Source organism: Peromyscus californicus, unplaced genomic scaffold (genome assembly GCF_007827085.1).
Source record: "Peromyscus californicus insignis strain IS unplaced genomic scaffold, ASM782708v3 Scaffold_19__1_contigs__length_69161282, whole genome shotgun sequence".
NCBI classification, from domain to species: domain Eukaryota; kingdom Metazoa; phylum Chordata; class Mammalia; order Rodentia; family Cricetidae; genus Peromyscus; species Peromyscus californicus.
Window position 1 is genome coordinate 34,719,848 of NW_026294491.1, and position 16,591 is coordinate 34,736,438.

The following is a 16,591-nucleotide window of genomic DNA, read 5'->3' on the forward strand; positions in this document are numbered from 1 at the left end:
AAAAAAATAGGTTACTATGAAAATAGTTGCACAGGCTTGTATCTACCTAATTATAGTTTGATTCAGTCCCTGAAAAAGATGTTTGATAATGTCCCAGTTTACGGCCTCATGACCAACATTACCAAATTACCCCTTTCTGTGATTTAGTGCCACATTTATGAACTCTTTTATTAGTATTTATTTTAAATAGAGATGGGAACATTGAAGGGCCTGTACTTACCTTGCTCTACATTAAAGTCTAGTCCGTGGGGACCCACTGTGGACCTGGACTCCAGACTTGAAATGAGTCTTCACAGTTCTCAGAAGCTAACCTAGATTTTCTGGTTTGTGTATAACCCAGGGGACGTTCACCATTCTCTTCTAACACCCCCACAAAAGTCAGGTGCTCAGAGCCGTTGACCAGTTCACTGTGACAGCCTAGAAAGACAGGATCTTTGTACTCCCAGATGTCCTTTGCTCTCTGTTCCTCCCCTAATACACATTTACACAGCCTGAACACAGCCAAAGACATTTTTAGTGCTACCAATCCAGATTTAATTTGGTTTGTTTATATTCTATTAGTAAAAAAATTTTTTAAAGAAATTCCTACAAGTGTGTTGGGTATCCAAAATAGAAAAACAAACATTGTAAGTATCTAAAATGAAACTAAGCTCAGAGAAATTTTATTCAGAGTAAGACCAACATCATAAACAATGATTATTAACAATTATGTGATATTCATTGAAGTCTTTTTTCAATGGATGTGTGAAGGTGATTGTGTTTTTCTGTTGCAATAAGTATTCATTTATCACTGTTTCTTAGGACATACAAATCTAAAAGCCATCCCTCCCCCCAGCTATTATGAAAGAATCCTGCCCAGGAAAATGGATTCATTTATGATCACCTTTTCCTTCCTCAAAAAACAAACAAACAAAAAAACTCGACAATTTCTAATAAATATAAAGTCTACATATTAATGTGATCAGGGGCATGTTATTAGTAGGACCCAATTTTGTAATCCCAAACTGTTAATATTAACTTTGAAACCCAAATGTCTTCTCCCTGAGCCCACATCATGCCACCCTCAGTCCAACCAGGGCCTGGGGTGAACCACCAGTTTGCCCGAGGGACTTTTGTAGAGTGGACAGCACAGAGAGTTTAAGATTATTCCACCCTTGGAAAGGGCAGGGGCAAGGTTCCAGAAGGCTGATCCTCCCTGGAACCTGGAGCTCTTTAGAAGTGTGAGTTAATGAGCCCTGCCCCACTTCCACAAGAGGAGCTCCCAGAGCCTTCCAACAAGTTCTTCTGGTAACGAGTGTGCACATTAAGGTGTGAGAGTCATGTGACTAGAAGAAAGGGTTCAGGAGAGCTGAGAGTTACATCTTGAAGGAGGGGAAGAAAAGAAATCCACCCAAGGGACTCGCCGAGCTCAGCGCTACTTTGTGAAGAGATGTCAGGCCTTGTGGGATGCTACCCAGGTGATCTACCACCGAACTACATCCCCAAGCAGAAACACATTCAAATGAATGAGTGATGCAGTGGATGAGAGGCACTGGGTGGAACTCATGACCCACCGAAATCATCTCCCACCCCTGTCCCCAAAGCTAACCAGGAAATGCTTCTCAGACTCCAGCCTGGTTTCTACACCACATTATTGCCTAGCATCTTTCTAGGAGCACTTGGCTACCCAAGACATCCACCATGGTGTGCAATCACAATCCAGTTTGTTTTTATTTAAAACAGTCAAAACTCACCACTTGGAAGGACAAAGAGTCAGAAGGTATTTGTGCTTCTGAGACTGCAGGCTAAAATTCTTCTCCATCGGCCGGGCGGTGGTGGCGCACGCCTTTAATCCCAGCACTCGGGAGGCAGAGCCAGGCGGATCTCTGTGAGTTCGAGGCCAGCCTGGGCTACCAAGTGAGTTCCAGGAAAGGCGCAAAGCTACACAGAGAAACCCTGTCTCGAAAAAACCAAAAAAAAAAAAAAAATTCTTCTCCATCGTACACAGTATAAAGTCAACAAAGAGGCTGTTGAGACTGCTGGAGAAGGGGGGAGTCACCTCCCCCAAAGCCTGATAACCTGAGTTTGATCTCCAGTGATGGAAGAGGAGATTCAACTTCCACAAGTTGTCCACAGACCTCCATATTCATGTCATGGCAATAAAATACTTTTTAAAACAAGCGAGGCCATAAATGATGTTGACAAATGTTTAATTTTTCAGTTGAGGGTTATGAATGACACCCTCTAAAGCCAGCCTCCCTTTAAGGCATTTCTTTAATAAGAATGCCAACCTAAAATGACCATCGAAGTGCTAGATGGTCTCCAAAGGTTAATAAGCTTCTTTAGAAGTAGCCCTGAATGGAAATAGATGTGATATAACGAAGTCCGAGTGTATTCAAGTCTGAATATATTAAAGTAAGAGGAAGTTTCTTAAAGCAAAAATGGATCAGTAGCAAGAGCCAACTTAGTCCAAGGCTAGACAAGCATCTTTGTGCAAAGTACTGGCTGTAGCAACTCTCTCTCTCTCTGTCTGTCTCTCTGTCTCTGTCTGTCTGTCTGTCTGTCTGTCTCTCTCTCTCTCTCTCTCTCTCTCTCTCTCTGTGTGTGTGTGTGTGTGTGTGTGTGTGTGTGTGTGTGTGTGTGTGTGTGTGTAATTTGTTTGGCAGGGAATGCATGCCTGAGATTTGCTCCTTCTTGAATTCCCTGCCTAATTTATTTATTTTTGTTTTTAAATTTCTGTAAGCCAACAACATTTTGACTATGACAACTTTGACATGCTCACAAAAGTAGAGGGAAGAGGGGGTTGTCAAGATGGCCCAGTGGTTAAGGGACCCAATCAGTTTAATAAAGATCTGACTGTCCAATGGCTAGGAAGGAGATAATAGGCGGGACTTCTGGGCAGAGAAAAGAACTCAAGGTTAGAATCTGGCATGATGGGAGACGCTAGGTACAGAGGAAAGGTAAAGAGCCACATGGCAAAATGTAGATTAATAGAAATGGATTAATTTAAGTTATAAGAGCTAATGGGACGAGCATAAGCTAAGGCTTAGCTTTTGTAATTAATAAGAAGTCTCTGTATCATTACTGGGGAGCTGGCGGTCTCAAAGAAAGTCCAACAAGAAAGACATGGTAGAGAGAACTCAAGTTTCAATCCCAGATCCAGTGTTCTCTTTCGGTTTTGATGGACAGTGCGTGCATGAGATACACAGGCATACATGCAGGCAAAACATCATAAACATAAAATAAGTTTTAAAACCTTAAAAAAATGAAGGCAAAGGATTAGGGTCTAGGAAAGGAGTGATGGGTGCCATGTTGGGCACAGAGAGTGGCAAAAGGAAGCCCTTAGAACAGCCAAAGAAGTGGACCGAGGAAGCGGGTGAGGAAGAGGAGGGTGTGGAGCAAAAACAAAGAAAGGACCAGCAGAAACTTGGGAGCTAAAAGCCATGGCCCTGAGGATGACCCTCTGGCCACAGAAGGACTTAAGAAAACTGGCAAAAATTAAGCTGTTCTTTGTACATGAAATGATGGTGACCGTCTTCCAGTCCTACTTAAGAATCTGGATTCCTTACCGTAACATCTTTTCCCACTTACAGTTAGAATGAAGTGTCATCCTGCTGTACATTTAAATATTTGTAAAAGAACAAAAATATCGTACAATGGCTCCTTGTCTCTGTTTTTCATTCGGCTACTTCCACATTTTGAATTTAGAGTAAACGCAACCTGAAATCTTGCCAGAATGGCTTGGTTCATCTTTGTTGTTCTCTGAATTCTGTCGCACACCTTGAATTAGACCAAGAGGAGGTAAGCAGGAAAGGAGCGGGGAGGGGAAGAGGAGGGGCTATTTTGGTAGTATAATTAAAGTCTCTGGTGTGAATGAAATAATGTTTCTACCTGGAGCTGTGTGGGATACCTACCGTGGGAGTTCAGCTCCTACCTTTCCCACCTTTTCTAGGGTTCTTAGGAGGAGGAGAGAGGGGTAAGAAAGTATTAGATAGAAAGAGAGACATAGTTAATGAGAAGAAAGACAGAAACACAGGATGGGCTTCAGGAGGGCCTGGATTGCTACCCAATGGCCCTTTCCATTTGTTCAAAAGGGCTTTTTATAACAATGCCCAAGGGGCAGGGCAAAAGCCCTCCCCCTAGCAAGATCAAAGCATACCAAAGAGCCAAGTGTAGACCCTTCCAAACACCTGGTAACCACACCCTTGGTCAAATCATCCCCTTATGCAGCCCTGCAGGGTAAAGCAAGCTCAGATTCTCAGACCCTGAGTAAGTTCTCACTAGGAATCCTCTGTGGGTCTCCACAGAGATGTAGTTTGGTGGTATAGCACTTCTGTAGAATACACAAGGCCCCAGTACAGGGGAAAAAAATATATATATATATAAGTGAATTAAGTTTCTAATTACAACATCAACAGCTGGCACTCCTAGAAGAGTAGAAAGGAATAAATTCAAGCTACTAGGAACAATCTTCCCGCCTCAGTCTCCCAAGTAGCTGGGATGATAGACACATGCCACCATGGCTGAATGAAAGACAGTGTAAAAAAAATATGATAACTGTGCTCACGCTTTTCACAGGTCCATATCTTTTTTAAAGCACCATATTAGTTACTGTCTCGTTACTCGTTACATTTTTATGCCTCCCAAGAACAGCTTAAGAAAGGAAGGGTGGACTTTGAAGGTGCAGTCCCTCATGGAAGTCACGGTGGTTGACTTGAGATGGTCACCTTGCATCTGCAGTCAGGAAGAGGAGAGTGAGAAATGGATGCCCGTACTTGGCTTACCTTCTCCTTTTCATTCAGTCCAGGATGCCAGCTCACAGGATGGTGCCACCCACATCCAGGGTGGGTCTTCTCTCTCCAATGAAACTTTTCTAGGAACACCCTTATGGATACAACTAGAAGTACATGTCCATGGTGATTCTAAATCCAGCAAAGTTGACAAAGCAGATTAGCCATCACAGTTCCACCCAATGTCAACTTGAAATCCAAGGACATCACTGGAAATCATAGCATTCTACCCCCGTATAGGTTCATGACCATCTCATAACTCAAAATATATTCACCCCAAAAGTTCCCATAATCTTCAATTGCAACACCACCATTCAAAAGTCTAACATCAAGATAGGGAAAGACACTACATTCTCAGTAAGGAAAATCCACCAACAGGAGTTCACAACTCTAAACATTTCTGCACTAAAGACGAGGGCACCCAAGTTCATAGAAGAAATACGACTACAGTTAAAATCACAGATTGACCTTAATACATTGATAGCAGTTGGCTTCAATATCCCACTTTCCACAATAGATGGATGATACAGTCAAAAAATAAACAGAGAAACACTGGTGTTAAATAGCATCATTAATCACACGAACCTAAGAGATAGCTACAGAACATTCCACCCAAATACTAAAAAATATACTTTCTTCTCAACAGTCCCAAATTGACCACATATTACGAAACAAAGCTAGTCTCAACAGACATAAGGCGATTGAAGTAACACCCTGTATCCTAGCTGATCACCACGGATTAAAGCTGGATATTAACAACAATAGAGACAGCAGAAAGGATACACATGAAAGTTAGCCAGTTCACTACTGAATGAAAATTGGGTAAAGAAAGAAATCAAGAAAAAAATTAAAACTTTTTAGAATGGAATGGAAATGAAAACGTGACATACCAAACCTACTGGACACAATAAAGGCAGTTCTAAGATTCAAGTTCAAAGCAAACAGCACTAAGTGCCTACATCAAAAAACTGGAGAGATCTTATTTTAGTAACTTAATAACACATTTGAAAGTGCTAGAAAACCAAGAGGAAAAACACCCCAAAAAACAAAATTGGAATAAATAACCAAACTCAGGGCTGACATCATTGAAATAGAAACAAACAAAAAGAATCAATGAAAAAAAAGTTGTGATTTTTTTTTGAGGGATTCCTGTTTTGTTTTGTTTTTTAAAAGATCAATAAGATTGACAAAGCTTTAGCTAAATGAACAAAAAGCAGAAAGAGAAGATCCACATTAATAAAATTAGAGATGAAAAGGGAGACATCTCAATGGATACTGAGGAGATTCATACAATCATAATGATAGACTTTAAAAATCTGTATTCCACCTGGCCTGGATTTCTTGATCTATGCAACCTACCAAAGTTAAATCAAGATGAAATAAACAATTTAAGCCAGTGGTTCTCAACTAGTGGGTTATAATCCTTTGGGGTTATATAGCAGATATCCTGTATATCAGATATTTACATTACAATTCATAACAGTAGCAAAATTACAGTAATGAAATCATTTTATGGTTGGATGGTCACCACAACATGAGGAGCTATATTCAAGGGTTGCAACATTAGGAAGGTTGAAAATCACTGATTTAAACAGACCCATAACTCTCAATGAAAGAGAAGTAGCAACTGAAATCTCTCCCCTCCTCCCAAAAAAAGCTCAGGGCCAGATGGATCTAACGCAGAATGGATTCTACCAGACTTTCAAAGAAGTCTATCAATATTCCTCAAATTACTCTACAAAATAGAAATGAAGGAACATTTCCTAATTCTGTTTATGAAGCCACTACTACTCTGTTATCAAAACCACTCAAAGACACCCTCAAAAGAAAATTATATACCAATATCCCTTATGAACACAGATGCAAACATTTTCAATAAAATACTTTCAAACCAAAGTGAAGAACACATAAAAAGATTATCCAGAGTGTGATAGAGATTTTCTATTGCAGAGAGTTTCATTGCAGAGATACAGGGATGGTTCAATAAACATAATATACTACATAAACAGGCTAAAAGACAAAAACCACATGATCATCTCATTCACCAAAAAGGGCTTTGATAAAATTCAACATCTCTTCATGATAAAAGTCCTGGAGAGACGAGGAATACAAGGGCATATCACAACATAATGAAGGCAATTTATAGCAAGCCCAAAGTCAAGCTCACCCTAAACAGAGAGAAATTCAAAGATTTCAATTAAAATCAGGAACAAGATGAGGATGTCCACTCTATCCATACCTATTCAATATAGTGAAATGATTACCTAAATTATTCCAGTATAATAAAAACTCAGGAGTCAGAAATTAAGATAAAGATCTGATATATCCAAAGAACAGTGGAGAGTCAGTTGGCTGACCCTCTCTCTATGTCTTTCCCAATCAATCAGCCCCAGAAATCCCCCTGGAAATCCTTCTTCTCTCTTCCTGTCCCTCTCTAGCAGACCTCCTCAGTCCTCCAGCAACTCTGTGGTTGATCCTGGTTGGCCAATAGCTGACTCCATCCTTTGATTCAAGGTGGCTTTATTGGCACAGTGGAATGGTCGTATGAACAATTCTCCAACTACATTTCTCCCTTTTTTGTCTAAATAGAAAGGAAAGGTTTCAACTCTAACATAGTAAAACTATATACAATAAGAACAATTATCAAGTAAGAAACACATTCACAATGTCTAGTCCATTAGAATTTGGCAAATTTAGTGAAAATACTCTATTTATCCTATCTTGGTGATTCCAAAGTTTTGTACCTAATTTACTTTCTATCATAACTAAGGAAAACTGTACTTATAATTATCCAATCTTCAACCCCATCAAAGACCCAAGAAGAATACAATATTACCTGAGTAATATAATACAGTATAACAAAAATAACCTTAGATTTGTATCAATATACAAAAATTCATACCAATGTAAAATATTTGAGACTAGTAGTGAAAGACCCTAGCCCTTCAGGCTTACACCCCCAAGCCTCAGAAAAAGAGAAACTTCAAGCACCAGGAAATGAGAAACTAAAAAACTAGTTCCAAGGGCCACCTGACTCAGCCACTACTCAATCACCCCTGTAACAATATAACAATGTAAAAAGATTTCTGTTAAGAGATGTGCTCAACTGTGACTGGGATAGTTGCAAGTGTTCCAGGAAGGACCACTGTGACCTTTGTGTAGACTCCACTCCCGCCCTGATACCCCCCTTGAGGTTTCAGGAAGAATGTACTTGTTGACGTGACTGTACCCACTCTGTGATCAGACCATGATCTTGTGAAACAAAATTGTATGGGAATTGTAATCTTATGGCTTTTGTGGGGTTTTCCTTTAAAAGCCCCCATGGGGCTGCAGTAAGATGCGACTCTTGCTCTTGGGAGCAGAGGAGCCCTTCTGTACAGAAGCCTTAATAAATTCCTCATGCTGTTGCATCAACTGGACTGGAGTCTGGGTTCTTGGGGCGCCCACTTGAGACCCTAAACTTTGGGGTCCAGCAGTAGTTGCTTTTTTGTTGTTTGAAAGTAGATTCAATAACCTATCCTTCTATCCTATAATTTCTATACCCCCCCTTTTTCTATTCAGAATGAGATCCCTGAATCTAATTTCCTTTTCTTAGTTTCCTCCTAACCATGACCAATAACAAATTGTAACCAACCCCCTTAAACGATGACATACATCCATTAAATGACCCAAAACCACCCATCCCACTTATTGGGAATGTGGATGCTGTGTTCTTAAAATCATGTCTTGCTGTCTGGGGGCGATGGTATCTTTAGGGGATGCTGAAAAAATTAAGATAAAGATCAAGTTCTGGGAGAGCTAGCTATTGTTCAGTCTCAGTGTGATGCAAGAGTGCAATGTTTATCTGAAGTCCTGACTGGAGCAGTCTACAAGGCTGGACCATCTTAGCTAACTGCTTTGAAGTTGTCCTGAGCTGTTTGTAGTCCAAAGTTGATCTTTGGGTGGTGTTTGTCAGCTAGTGGTGCTACCACAATCCAGGTGGATTTATCGTTATAGGGCTGTAACATCATTTGGAGACTTTATTTATTTATTTATTTATTTATTTATTATTTTTTGAGACAGGGTTTCTCTGCACAGCTTTGTGCCTTTCCTGGAACTCACTTGGTAGCCCAGGCTGGCCTTGAACTCACAGAGATTCACCTGGCTCTGCCTCCCGAATGCTGGGATTAAAGGCGTGCACCACCACTGCCCAGCCATTTGGAGACTTTAAAGGTCACTGTTAGGAATGTTCATGGTTTACTGCAGAAAAGTTAAACATTTTAAATGTCATACGCAGCAGATATCAGAGAGGTTAAAGGACCACAATCTATTAAATGTGTCTGGGGTACACAAATTTAGTTCCTAATTACCTGCTTCAAACTCAAGCCCGAAATCACATACAGGAAGTGAGATGAAGCCTATTTCTAAAATTAGTTAGTGCTCTATATGACCATTAATATCATGATAGAAGGTATATATATATATATATATATATATATATATATGTGTGTGTGTGTGTGTGTGTGTGTATGTATATATATACACATATATATATATATAATTAATTTTATAAAATTTGAGATAACATTTATACCTTAAGAAAAGTTTTAAAGAGTTAAAATAAAATCAAAGGATTATGAGATTAGTGGCAACAGAATAGTCTCTAATTTTGGTTTTTCTTCTGTCCCATATCAGGAGGCTCTTCTGACATGAGATAGAGATTTTGGATTTTACTTTAACAAGCATGCTTGGGTTTAGAGAAGGAGAGAGCCACGTTCCAACTCCAAAGCCAACTTAAATTTTTAATTGAATTGGGACTATAAAAAGACCATTTGCCTTATATGTCTGGAGAGAACAGCAGAAACAAACATCTGGGAAGGTTTATGAGATTTTATCCTGTTGGAAATGTGCTATACCAATAAGCCAATTTAGTCTTTTCTTGGGACATTTTCTCTGGATGATTTGTCCTTTTTCTTCAGATGTCTCATTTGTCCAGTGGTCTTCAGATTCCTTAGTTGGATGCCTGAAAATGCCTTTTCATTCTCCTGAAAAGACAAAAACAAAACCCTGTCCCAACCCTAACTTTGGGGAGTTCCCCTTTTTGGCAGGTTATATCTGATCAAATGAAAAGCATTTGTTAGTCTTATTAGTTTAATCTGAATAGGCACACTGTTTGATAAACTATCACCTCTCCTAATCATGAGGTCTTTCCTGTTTGGATCTAATCTTTATCAATTTTGATGGTATCCATAGAAACAAAACCTCTTCCCCAACATAACACATATCCTGGTTTCCATTCTGAGGTCAACACATCTTTACAGTATACAGGCTGATTTAATTCAGCCATTTTTCTACTATCCAATGTCTCTCCACAGATGTCATTCTTTCTCATTAGCATTTAAAAAAATTAAAATTAATAAAGCATTGTGTGATCTATCCCTGGGGGATCTTTCTTACCCCTATCTGTTTATTAAGCATATCTTTTAAAGTGCAATTAGATCTTTCTATAACTACTTGTCCTGTAGGATTATGTGGCATACCTATAATATGCTTTATGTTGTAATATGCAAAAAACTGTTTCATTTTACTAGAGACATATGCTGGAACATTGTCAGTCTTCATTTGTACATGTATTTCCATGATGGCCATAACTTAAAATAAATGTGTGATTACAGAATCAGCTTTTTAGAACAAATATCTTGCAACAATGTAGAACTTGAAGTCTTAGCTAGGGACACAAATAGGAAAGGAAGAAGTCAAAGTATTCTTATTTGCAGACGATAAAGTTGTATACATTAAATACTCCACCAGGAAACTTCTATAGCTGATAAATACTTTCAGCAAAGTAGAAGGATATAAAACAAACACACAAAAATCAGTAGCTTTTTTGTATACAATTAACAGACAAACTGAGGAAGAAATCAGGAAAGCAGTACCTTTTATAATAGCCTCAAAAAATTGTCTTGGGCCTGGCGGTGGTGGCGCACACCTTTAATCTCAGCACTCAGGAGGCAGAGCCAGGTGGATCTCTGTGAGTTTGAGGCCAGCCTGGTCTACAAAGTGAGATCCAGGACAGGCACCAAAACTACACAGGGAAACCCTTTCTCTAAAAACGGGGGGAAAAATTGTCTTGGGATAACTCTAACCAAACTAGTGAAAGATTTGTATAATAGAACTTTAAATATTAAGGGAAAAAATTGAAGAAGACACCAAAACATGCAAAAACCTCCCATGTTCATGGGTCTGTAGGATTAATACTGGAAAAATAGCCATCCTAACAAAAGCAAACTACAAATTCAATACACTCTCCATCAAAATTCCAACACAATTCTTCAGAAATTGAAAAAAAAGTCTTCAACTTCATATGGAAACGCACACAGACACACAAAGCAGGAGAGTTAAAATAATTACAAATAATAATATTATAAATAATTATATAAATAATATAATATAAATATAAAAATAATAATAATAATAAACTTCAGAATGTATCACCATCCTACATTTCCAAGTTTTATTGTAGAGCTGGTGATAAAAACAGCATGGTATTGGCATAAAAACAGACATGTTGATTAATGGAATAAAATTGAAGACCCAAGTATAATTTCACACACCTACAGACACCTGATTTTTTACAAAGAAGCCAAAAATACACACTATAGAAAAGGCAGCATCTTCAACAAGTGGTTCTGGTCAAACTAGATGGCTTCACATAGGAGGATGCAAATAGATTAACTACAAATGGACCAAGGACCTCGACATAGTATCAGATACCCTGAAACTGATAAAAGAGAAAGTGAGGATAGGTTTGAACCTATTGGCATAGGGAAGGACTTTCTGAACAGGAGACCAGTAGCATGGGTATTAAGATTAACAACAATAAACAGGATCTCACAAAGCTAAAGAGCTTCTCTGTTACAACAAAGGACACCAACATTCAAACGAAGCAGCAGCCCACAGAAAGGAGGGAATACTTTACTAATTATGCATCTGACAGAGAGTTGGTATCCAGAATATATAAAGAGCTAAACAACGGAACAAGAAAACAAATAACCCAATTTAAAAAATGAGGTTTAGAACTAAACAGGGAGTTCTCTGAAGATGAAACTCAAATGGATGAAAAACACTTAAAAAAATGTTCAACATCCTTGACCAGCAGGAAAATGCAAATTAAAACTGCTCCGGGAGTTCTTCTTACTCCAGTCAGAATGGCCCAGATCAGTAAAGACAAATGACAGGACATGTTGACGAGGATCTAGGGGGAGGGTAGCACTTATTCCTGGCTGATGGGAGTACAAACTGGTACAGCCACTATGGAACCAAGTATGGAGGTTCCTCAGGAAGCTGGCAATAGATATACCTCAAGCTCTAGCTATATCACTCTTGGTCATAGACACAAAAGTCATCACATCTTAATATAGAAATACTTGCTCATCCATGTTCATTGCTGCTCTATTCAGAATAGCCAGAAATTGGGAACAGCTTAGATGTCTATCAATTGATGAATGGATAATGAACATGTGGTACATTTACACAATGGAATATTATTCAGCTGCTAAGAAAAATGAAATTAAGAAATTTGCAGGTAAATAGATACAGGTAGAAACAATCATTCCAAGGTAGCTCAGACCCCAAAAGACAAATATTGCATGTTTTCTCTTATATGTTAATGTCAGCATTTGGGCTTTAGATGTGTGTTTAAATTACAATAACCACAGAGGTTAGATGTCTAATAAGGGACCAGAGTGAAGCAGGGAATCTTCCAAGGAAGGAGAAATAGAATATAAAGAGATAAAGGGACACTAACATAGGAGGATTAAATGGGAGGGAGATGGAAGGGTATAGTGAAGGAGGGATCATGGGGAGGGAGAACTAATACTAGAAGCCCTTTGTAAAGCCATACAGAAACCTACTACTGTGTAAGTATCCTAAAAATTAAACATGTATGAAAGAAATTTAAATGAAGCCACCATATGATCAGGGAGACAATGCCTCAACTAGACATCCATGCCACCAAGTAAAACCTCCAATGCCAGGAATGGGTTACAGCTTGCTGAATTGTGTTGGCCAAAGGCTCCAACAGACCACTCTACAAACACCACAGGCTATGGCCAAGGCTACTTGTTGCTCTCCACAACCTGATGATATGGCCCTGTTGCTGAAGACAAGATTTACTTGTGTCTTTGATCGCGGAGAAATCAAACTGGTGCCCAATTAGAAGCTTCGCACCTACTGACTAGTATTTGTGGGTCTTTGCATGCTACTGGGGGAGAAATGTAATCATCAATATCATCCAACTGTAAACTCTGAGTCCTACAACAGAAACCTGCCTACCAACAGAAATTCCACCAGCTAAGATATCCTGGTGGAATAGTGGCACAGATGTTATGGGAGTTACCAACCACTTTATCGTTTTATTTTAGGCCCACTCCGTGAGAGGGAACCCATGCTACAGGGGCCAAGAACCTGAGCTACATAAGTCATAAGCTCTATGGAAAAACCTACTAGTATTATTCTACTAAAGGGACTCCTAATGACATATTGCTATACCCGTAGATCAGCACATTGGTTGGTCCTCATCAGAGAAACTTCTTCTTGCAGTAGATGGTAATTAACATAGAGACTCACGACTGGACAATGTGCAGAGAGTGAGAGACTTTGGAGCACTCAGTCCTAATTGTGATGTCTTTATCAAACCCCTCCCCTCAAGGCTCAGGGATCTATGCAGAAGAGGAGGGAAGAAGATGGCAAGAGTCAAAGTTGATGGATGACTCCAAGGAAGCAGTATCTTCCAGACACAGCAGAACTGATACACATACGAGCTCAGAGAAACTGTGACAGCATGCACAGACCTGCATGGGTGTTCAAAACAGACAAAAATCCCTGAACTAAGAAAAAGATGTGGACACAAAACCCTACCCTTAAACAAGAAAATATTTGCAACTCATACCTGCTGGGAAGGGGAAAACCAGTTTTTGACAATAGAGTGTCACTGGGTAGATTAACCCCCCACATCAGAGTATTCCCCATACCCAGAAGTAGTTAGCCAACACAAAATGGACTCCATATTTTTTGTGTGCTTTTTGTTTTGTTATTTGTTTTTGTCTTACTGGTTTTGTTTATTTGTTTTGATTTTCATTTTTTAAATATGTTTTGAGAGAGAGAAAGATTATGACGTTGGGTGGGCAGAAAGGTAGGGAGGATCTGGGAGGAGTTGGGGAAAAGAAAGAATATGCTCAAAACATATTACATGAAAAATATTAAATAGTCTGAAGTCTCTTCTGAAATGCAAAAGAATCTCTGAATTATGAACTACAGTAAATTATTTTAAAAGAAGTTACATGCTTTCAACACGTAATGGCACAAAGTAAACATTCCCACTCCAAAAGGGAGGAATAAGGGCAAAGACAGGACCAGAGCAAGACTGAAACCAAGCAGAGCAAACACTAAATCCTGAAGATCCGTGTCCAGTGTCTGGGGCTCATGATGAAATCATGCTGGTTCCAATGGCCTTGGTCATCGTAACTCCTCCAGTTCTGCTTCCTGCAAGCACCCGGAGCCTCTCTCTTGGTGTAGTGTAGTTCCACTAAGGGCCTACAGAATTTTTCTGCTGACATCTCATATTCTTGACATTTCCAGCACCCTGGGTGTGGTAGTTTGAAAGAAAATGACCCCCAAAGGGAGTGGTATTATTAGGAGGTGTTACTTCCTTGGAGTGGGTGTGGTCTTGTTGGAGGAAATGTGTCACTGGGGGTGGGGTGGGCTTTGAAGTCTCCTATGCTCAAGCTATGCCCAGTGTGGTACAGTTCACTTCTTGTTGCCTGTGGATCAAGATGTATCAGCTTTTTCTCCAGTACCATGTCTGCCTGAGTGGTGCCATGTCGAACCATGATGATGATGGACTGAACCTCTGAACTGTAGGTGAGCCACCCAAATTCAATGTTTTCCTTTAGAAGAGTTCCCATGGTCATGGAGTCTCTTCACAGCAGTAGAACCCCTCACTAAGACACTGGGGTTGCACTGCAACTTAGACTCCATCTTCCTGGCTTTAAGCCTATCAGGTTCTCCTTGCAGGGAGTCTAACCATACGCACATTGCCTTGTCCCGTTGACTTTCTGGAACCTTGGTATAAGCAACTATAACCCTCTTACTTTGTATCTTTCTCGCCTATAAAACAAATACTACATGGACAACATTGCCCAGGTCTGCTATCAGCTTGAGATGTAGCCCGTGTAGAGACTCTAGCCAGCCCAAGCATGACCGCATGGCTCTGGCAGGCCTTGCCCTTCTCTTCATTCCCTCTGCCTTGCCAAAAGCCATTAAATTACATTCTTAAAGCTAGCCACCAAGGTCCATTCCCTTATTTGGCCACTTCCTCCTCCTGAGGCTGACAACCAAGGTCTAGCTATCAAAGTATTGAAGTCCAGTAATCAAAAGCCCCCTTTGGCTCACCTAATTAGCATGCCCAATTAAAATTAAACTCTTTATCCTAACACAGGGGTTCCCCGTTTTGCTGTAGATGATTGATTGATAAATAAAACACTGATTGGCCAGTAGCCAGGCAGGAAGTATAGGCGGGACTAGCAGAGAGGAGAATTGAGAGAACAGGAAGGCGGAGAGGAGGAGACACCGGCCTGCCGTCCAGGAAACCTCATGTAAAGGCAGCAGGTAAAGCCACGGAGCATGTGGCGACATATAGATTAACAGAAATGGGCTGAGTATAAGAGTAAGAGCTAGACAGTGGTAGGCCTGAGCTAATGGCTGAGCAGTTTAAATAATATAAGCGTCTGTATGTTTATTTTATAAGTGGGCTACGGGACTGTCGGGGTTTGGCGGAACCCGGAGAGAAAAACTCTAGCTACACTGTTTTACCTTTATAAACCATTTGCCTGTGGGCCACATCTGTCTCCTCTATCCAGAGGTAGTCCCGTGTCCCCACCTCTGGGACAAACACTCCTTCCCCTCTCCCTTGTTTTTTTCTGCCTTCTCCTTCATCTCTGTCACCTGTCTTTGCCTCTTATTCCCTGCCCTCTGTCCCTCTGGGGCAAATAAATCTCCTTTGTGCTGAGAACTTGGTCTTGGGGGTCCTGAGCTGAAAGGTTCCCTTCAGTTTGCCCCACCCATTGGACCACAGCTGCTGTGCCAACCGTATGTCTTCCTGGCTGGCCCTGGAAAAACACTTTACTAGGGGACCATTTTGGAGGAGGGGACTGCTATGGTGGCATTCTAAGTACAGGCTCTCTTCTTTCTATTAACTTTCATTTTCACAAATTGGGGCCTTTGGCGATGAATGTGGTCTTGCCACAGGGCGCTTTTCCTATTGTCCCTGTGAAGAATGTGAGGTTTCTCTTTAACATCGTGGCTAGTTTCATTAACAATTACAGATGTTTTGTCTGTAACCTCCTTGCCCACAACTTTAAATTTCTCGCTTGTTTTTCCTCACCAAGCTGCATATTTTTCCTATTGTTCTGCTCTCACTGTGGCTCTGAATTAAAAACAATGAGCAGCAGCCCAGCCACAGGCTGACTGCTTTGCTGCCTTGAAATTTCTTCCACCGAACATTCATCCATTGAATTCAGCTTCATGGAAATTCGAAGGACTGGACAGAATGAAGCCAGATTCCTTGTTGGAGGGTAACACAAAAATGGCTTGTAGCCCAATTCCTCATCATCTTTGCTCCTTTCTGAAATATTTTTTTTCTCAGCATTCTAGTTCTCCAAACTCCCGAAAGCCTGGCCCATGGAGCTCAGCTTACAGAGTTCCAGGGATTCTGGAATTTTTTTTAAAAACTTCAAACTCGTCCACATTCCTCCCACAAAGTTTCAAAGGCCTTCAAACCATAG